We start from the raw sequence: 6,000 nt of genomic DNA, 5'->3' as shown, positions 1-6,000 counted from the left end.
TCCCAAGGTGTCCATAGCTTATGTGTCTGATTCAGACCCTGAGCTGTAGCATATTTGGATACTTTTTTTTTTTTTTTTTTTTTTTTTTTTTTTTTTTTTTTTTTTCTCCCCTCCATGGGCAGTTTTTCATCAGCATCAGTAGATGGTTCCAGTGGGATCACAGGGGAAAGAAAAGCAGGAGGACAAGAGCTGGGGTAGTGACTTAGTTTCATCTGGAAAGACTCCCAGAGGGAGAGGCAAGTGACAACTGGCCGGTAGTGGGACACTTCTCACCTGTTTGGTTGCCCCCAAAGGTCTGCATCCAAGCCAGTAACCAGCAGTGTCTCTTTCACAGAAGTGAAACAAATGGCCATTCCTCCAAATTCTGGCTGCTACTTCCTTCTCAACTAGCTCAGACACCCTATCTAGGGAAACGGAATCTGTCCTTGGTAGTGGTCGAGGGCTCAGTACTGCCTACAGCTGAGAAGGGCTGCAGACAGAAGCCCGAGTCCTGCCTTGAGACCCTGGCATGCCACAAATATGCATGCCTGGATAGAGATGGACTTGGGACCACTTTGCCAAACCAGGAGAGGATGCCATATGCAACAGGTGCCCATGCATTTGCCATGAAGGCGTCATCCTGAGTAGCTGACATAGAATCATAGAATCAATTAGGTTGAAAAGACCTTTAAGATCATCAGGGCCAACCCTCAACCCAGCACTGCCAAGTGCACCACTAAACCATGTCTCTAAGTGCCACATACATGTCTTTAAATATCTCCAGCCTGCCCGCTTCCCTGGGCAGATTTTTCCATGTTTGACAACCCTTTCCATGAAGGGATTTTTTCTAATATCCAATCTAAACCTCTTCTGGAACTGCTTGAAACCATTTCCCCTTGTCATATTTCTCGTTACTTTGAAAAGGAGATCAACCCCCACCTTGCTGCAACCTCCTTTCAGGGAGTTGTAGAAAGTGATAAGGTCTCCCCTTTGCCTCTTTTTCTCCAGGCTAAACGACCCCAGCGCCCTCAGACCCTCCTCATAAGCCTTGTGCTCCAGACCCAACCCCAGCCCCATTGCCTTTCTCTGGACTCACTCCAGCCCCTCAATGTCTTTCTTGTAGTGAGGGGCCCAGAACTGGACAGAGGGTTTGAGGTGTGTCCTCACCAGTGCTGAGTACTGTGGTCAATTACTGCCCTGGTCCTGCTGGCCACACTATTGCTGATCCAGGCCAGGATGCCATTGGCCTTCTTGGCCCCCTGGGCACAGCTGGCTCATGTTCAGCTGCTCTTGACCAGCACCCCCAGGTCCTTTTCCACAGGCCAGGTTTACAGCCACTCTGCCCCAGCCTGTAGCGCTGCCTGGGGTTGTTGTGACCCATGAGCAGGACCCAGCACCCGCCTTGCTGTACCTCATACAACTGGCCTTGGCCCATCGATCCAGCCTGTCCAGATCCCTTAGTAGACTGTACGACATAAGACCCTCAGGCCTTTAAAACTGGATGGGACAAAATAGTGGGGATGTCTCTGTTGGGACAACCCCTGGTGTCAGGAGAAGAGACTATATTTCTCTGTTCCTGCTCTTTCCTTAAGTGGCTTTGCAAGCCAAGAGAAGTCACAAACATATGTCTCAGGGTAGAAGCTGCCAGTTTGTTTCCCCCAACAGCCTCCACACTGACAGAATAAAAATCTTAATCTTCCCTGTTTTAAGAGTTTGGGGAGTTATTTTTTTTTGTTTTCTGGCTCCCTGCCATCAGCCCTGGTGGGACCCAGGGCAAGGCAGCAGTGCCACGCAACCCAGATGTCAGCAAACCATTAATCCCAAGGGACAGACCCCTGGGGTGAGAATCCCGCTGCAACTTCTCCAATTAGACAGCTTACCTCCTGCTCTGCCTCTGCTTTAGCCATTTCAGACCGAACATATTTTATTGTTCAGACTCCTAGTTAAACGGCTGGGAAGCTCTGGATGTAAGCACACAGAGATTACTGGTTCAATAATAGAGTCAGGCACGTTGGCTTTACATCGTTTTGCTAATAAAGCTGCAAAATAAAGCTGTTGACTCTTCTTTCATCAGCGTCAGCCCCATGAGGCTCTCCCATGTCTCGCCTGGTGATTAGAGCAGAGGACTGGGAACATGGGTCTGGAGTTCAGCCCTTAATGAGCCTCCTGTTCGGTGTGTTTCACTCGGGGCTCTTGACCTCTTTGCACCTTAGCCAACTCAGCTGTAAAAGTGGCTGAAGGATGGACCTCGTGGAAACCATCCACTGTGCCCCAGTTGAGCCTTGAGTCCAGATTCCTTGGGTAAATACAAAATAAAAATCAACAACAATTTGAATCTGCGGTGACCCAGCTGAAATGCCACGAGGACGTCAGACCCTGCCAGTGTAAACAGTGTGCAGTCTCTGGGGTTCCCCATTACAATGTCAGAGCAAATCTAAGAGCTATCCCTGCAATTTGTGCTTCAGTGAAAGAAAGCAGTGCTGCAGCCTCCAGCACACACAAGGCAACATGGTGACAGCTCCGGTATCCCAGTACATCAGCGCCTGCTGCACCGAGCAGTAGGGGGAAAGCTGGGTGCCATGTGTGGTCCCAGGTGAGGGAAGGAAGCTCCCCCTCACTCTCTAAATCTCTGAGCTGCCAGACAGCCAACATCTCTTCCCTTATCTGCAGAGGCCCCTCAGGGAGAAGTTGGCGTGAACTATGCCGAGGACAGGAAAGACTTAGTGCTCTCTCACACCATGTGCAAAAGGTTTCCAAACTGTCCCACAGGCAGGATGGCACCTCTGACAGCACCCATCCCTCAGTGCAACAGAAAGAGGTGAAAGGAGGTGCTGCCACAGCTTGTTTGCTGTGTAACACCTTCCAGGTATGATGGTGATGCTGAAGGGAAGCCCTGCCTCACCACCTCGCCCTGTCCAGTGCACACACACACATCTACTCACATAAAACACAGTGATTTCTCTCAAAGTTGAGAGCAATTGAGAGCTTTTTCCCCTCTTAAGTGGGAGGTTGCAGGTCAGACTTCTAGGTGGCATAGAGGAACCCGAGCTTCCAAGATGGCATTTAAGGATGGGGCGCAATGAAGCAGAGAGAGGCACCATGCCTTGGGATTTCAGCGGTGTGGAGTCAGCTTTGCATGTGCCATTTGTCACAGCAGGCTTAGCAAAACTGAGCAAGAAATTGTCTCCAGACAGAGCAAGAGCACCTGGATCCAGTTGATCCAGTCCTGTGGAGAGGCCGTTTTCTCCCAAAGGTGCTCTACACCTTCTCATATAGTCCTGCACTGTGCAGCCATGTGGAGATGAGACTCCTGAACCAGAAAGCTCTTCCTTGGGCATCAACAAGAATCCCAGGTGTACTTCTCTGTCTACCTTAACATTATCCCACCTTGCGCCATGAGGACATACCCAGCCAAACACAGGCTTGGAAAAAGGCTGAGGTTGAGAACTGTCTTTCAAAGCCTTCTCCATACCAGGCACCTATCCCTTTTAACCCCAGCTGCCCCACAAAGTGCCCTTTAGTGAGTGGTGAGCTGTAGACGTGAAGAAGAGGCTGGAATGAAGCATCCTCTGGAGCTGGGAAAGGTGGGTATTTGCACAGCATGATGGGATCCATGCTGGTGGCTGGTGTGAGCACAAACCTTCGGCGTACAATGGCCATCCCTGTTCTGGGGTAAGGATCCTTTCACTGACGATTTTCCCTCCCTTGAGGAAAATATGCTAACAGGCTTTAAATAATTTAACAAATCAGTGGCAAATCCAAGTTGATCTTTAAAATGCATTATCCTCAGAAGGCACTGGAAATGCTCAGTGCTCTACGCCCTTCTCAGAGCTCTTCACACATTAACTAATTCATCACACAAGGGACCACCCAGCTGCATCTCAACCACAGAGCAAATGCTGTGCCAGTCACCTCTGCCTTCAAAACCATGTTGCCACAGCTGGAGGCCAGGTTTCTTCAGCACCAACAAGCAGAGGCAGCGAGGCAACAAGGCTCTTTTCATCAGGCCAAGTTTGCACAGAGGACGTTTCTCCCACAAAGCCACTTGCTGATCCCGGATGGAAGGCAGGTTTCCTTTGTGGCCACGAGATACTCTGGGGCAGCTGCAACCACCTCCTTGCAGGAAAAGGGAGTCATGAGTGGTAAGGACCACAAATTTGGCTTTCCATGGGCAGAGGCCAGGAAATCAGCTGCCTTGAGCATCTCCTCTGGGCCACTGAGGCCATGGATGGTGAAGAGGCATTTACAGGAGAAAGAAGACAGGAAGGCAGAGCAGCTGCAAGGCCATTCTGTCCACCTAGCATGATGCTGCAGAACATATTTATCTGGGTGTCTGTAAGCTAATTGTTCTTATCCCCCAAACCAGCCCCAAAACTGCCTGATGACAAGTCCTTGCTGTCCCTGACACACTGCGCAAGACAGGTAAACAGCTTGAAACAGCAACCAGAAGGTCTGTCAGCCACAAGAAAGCCTGGCTGGTGAGGAGAAGGAACGGCCCATCTCCAGCCCCCCACAGTGTCCTCCCAGGCAGGTGTGCTAGGCATTGCCCTTGCACTCACAGGACCCCATGGAGGACAAACTGGTGGACAAAGGGCACTGCCTTCTCCAAACAGACAGCTGTCCTGTGGTGGTGTTTGCCACCCTCAACTCTCCCCCATGCCGTGCATGGCACAGAGCAGATGGGTTGTAACATGTAGAGTTTAAATTATTTGACAGTTCCCCTTTTGGGATTTGGGAACACCATGGAAATGGCTGCTGTGGGGAAAATTCTGAGAATCTGCTGGGCATCCTGGAGGCAGCTGCAGCTGTGAGCCCCAGAGCAGCCAGCTCTTCCCAGCAGCTCACAATTCCTTCTCCAGACTCACCTGACCTCCAGGGCCACAGGCTGCCATTCCTCCCTCCATCCCTCACTCTTCCAAGCTGTCCAAGGTGAAACGTCCACAGCTTTTTTCATGCTGTTTCTCAAGCATTTGTTCCCTTCAGCAGTCCACGCTGGACATACATGACAACCCTGCTGCCCCAGCCTTACCAAATGACATCTTTGAGATAGGAGATTCGGCCCCAGCCAGGCCAAAATTGTTGTTGTTGCTAATGCTTCATTTCATAAGGAAAGTGGAGTCATAGCACTGCCTGCTGGACTTTCCAGCAGGAGCTCACCCCTTTTCTCATCCATGTTCCAACCTAAGCACAGAGGTCCTTGGAAGCAGTGCAACTCTCACAGCCTTCAGGGGGGAACAGAGGCCCTGGAACACCTTGATGGACGTGTTGTAATCTCACAGTCATTTCTGAGGGCCAGCAGGATCAAGAAAAGGATTGCGAAGACGAAAAGCCCCACAGCGCTAAAATTTTTCATGGTTCTTTCACTCTCCTAGGTTTAGTTTATGAAATCTGATGTGAGGGAGGGCATTTTGGGGAAAAAAAATCTTTTTTTTAAGTAAAAAGATCTAATCTGGGGGAAGAAGTATTGTAAATTGGCTAAAAAAAGCCTCATGTAAGAGGCAAAATAATAGAACAGAGAATAGGTGAATAAGGATTAAATCTGCTGCAATGAACTCCTGCAAAAGTCTCACAGAGGTGATGAAAGCAAAAAACTATTTCAAGTGTTGTTAGAAGGGTGAGCAAAATACACAGTCCAAGAGAATGGATTTGTAAAAAACATTCTGGTGCTGCAGATGCTTGTGGGACCATCTCATTGGAAGTATTCTCTAAAGTCAGGTCATGAAATTATTAAGAGAGCAGCCATAGATCGAAGAAGAGAAATAAAGTTGATTCATGGGTGCTTTGGGGTGAGAAAAAAAAAAAAAAAAAAAAGACAGCAAGGCTCAGCCTTTGCCACAAAGCTGAAAGAGACTTAGCAGATTTCTCATCAAAGTGTAAAGAAGTCCCTAGGAAAGAAACAGATTGATGCTACCAAGTTGTTTAAGATAATAACTACCTCCAAAGCACAAAGCTGTGGTTGGAGGTTAAGAAAGACAGTAGCCTAAGAGCAATTTGCACAGAACAGCTACAAAAGAGACCACA

Source organism: Chamaea fasciata, unplaced genomic scaffold (assembly GCF_029207755.1).
Source record: "Chamaea fasciata isolate MVZ Bird 193981 ecotype frontalis unplaced genomic scaffold, bChaFas1.0.hap1 SCAF_2, whole genome shotgun sequence".
NCBI lineage: Eukaryota > Metazoa > Chordata > Aves > Passeriformes > Sylviidae > Chamaea > Chamaea fasciata.
The sequence above is the reverse complement of the archived record's forward strand: the minus strand, read 5'-3'. Positions refer to the sequence as shown.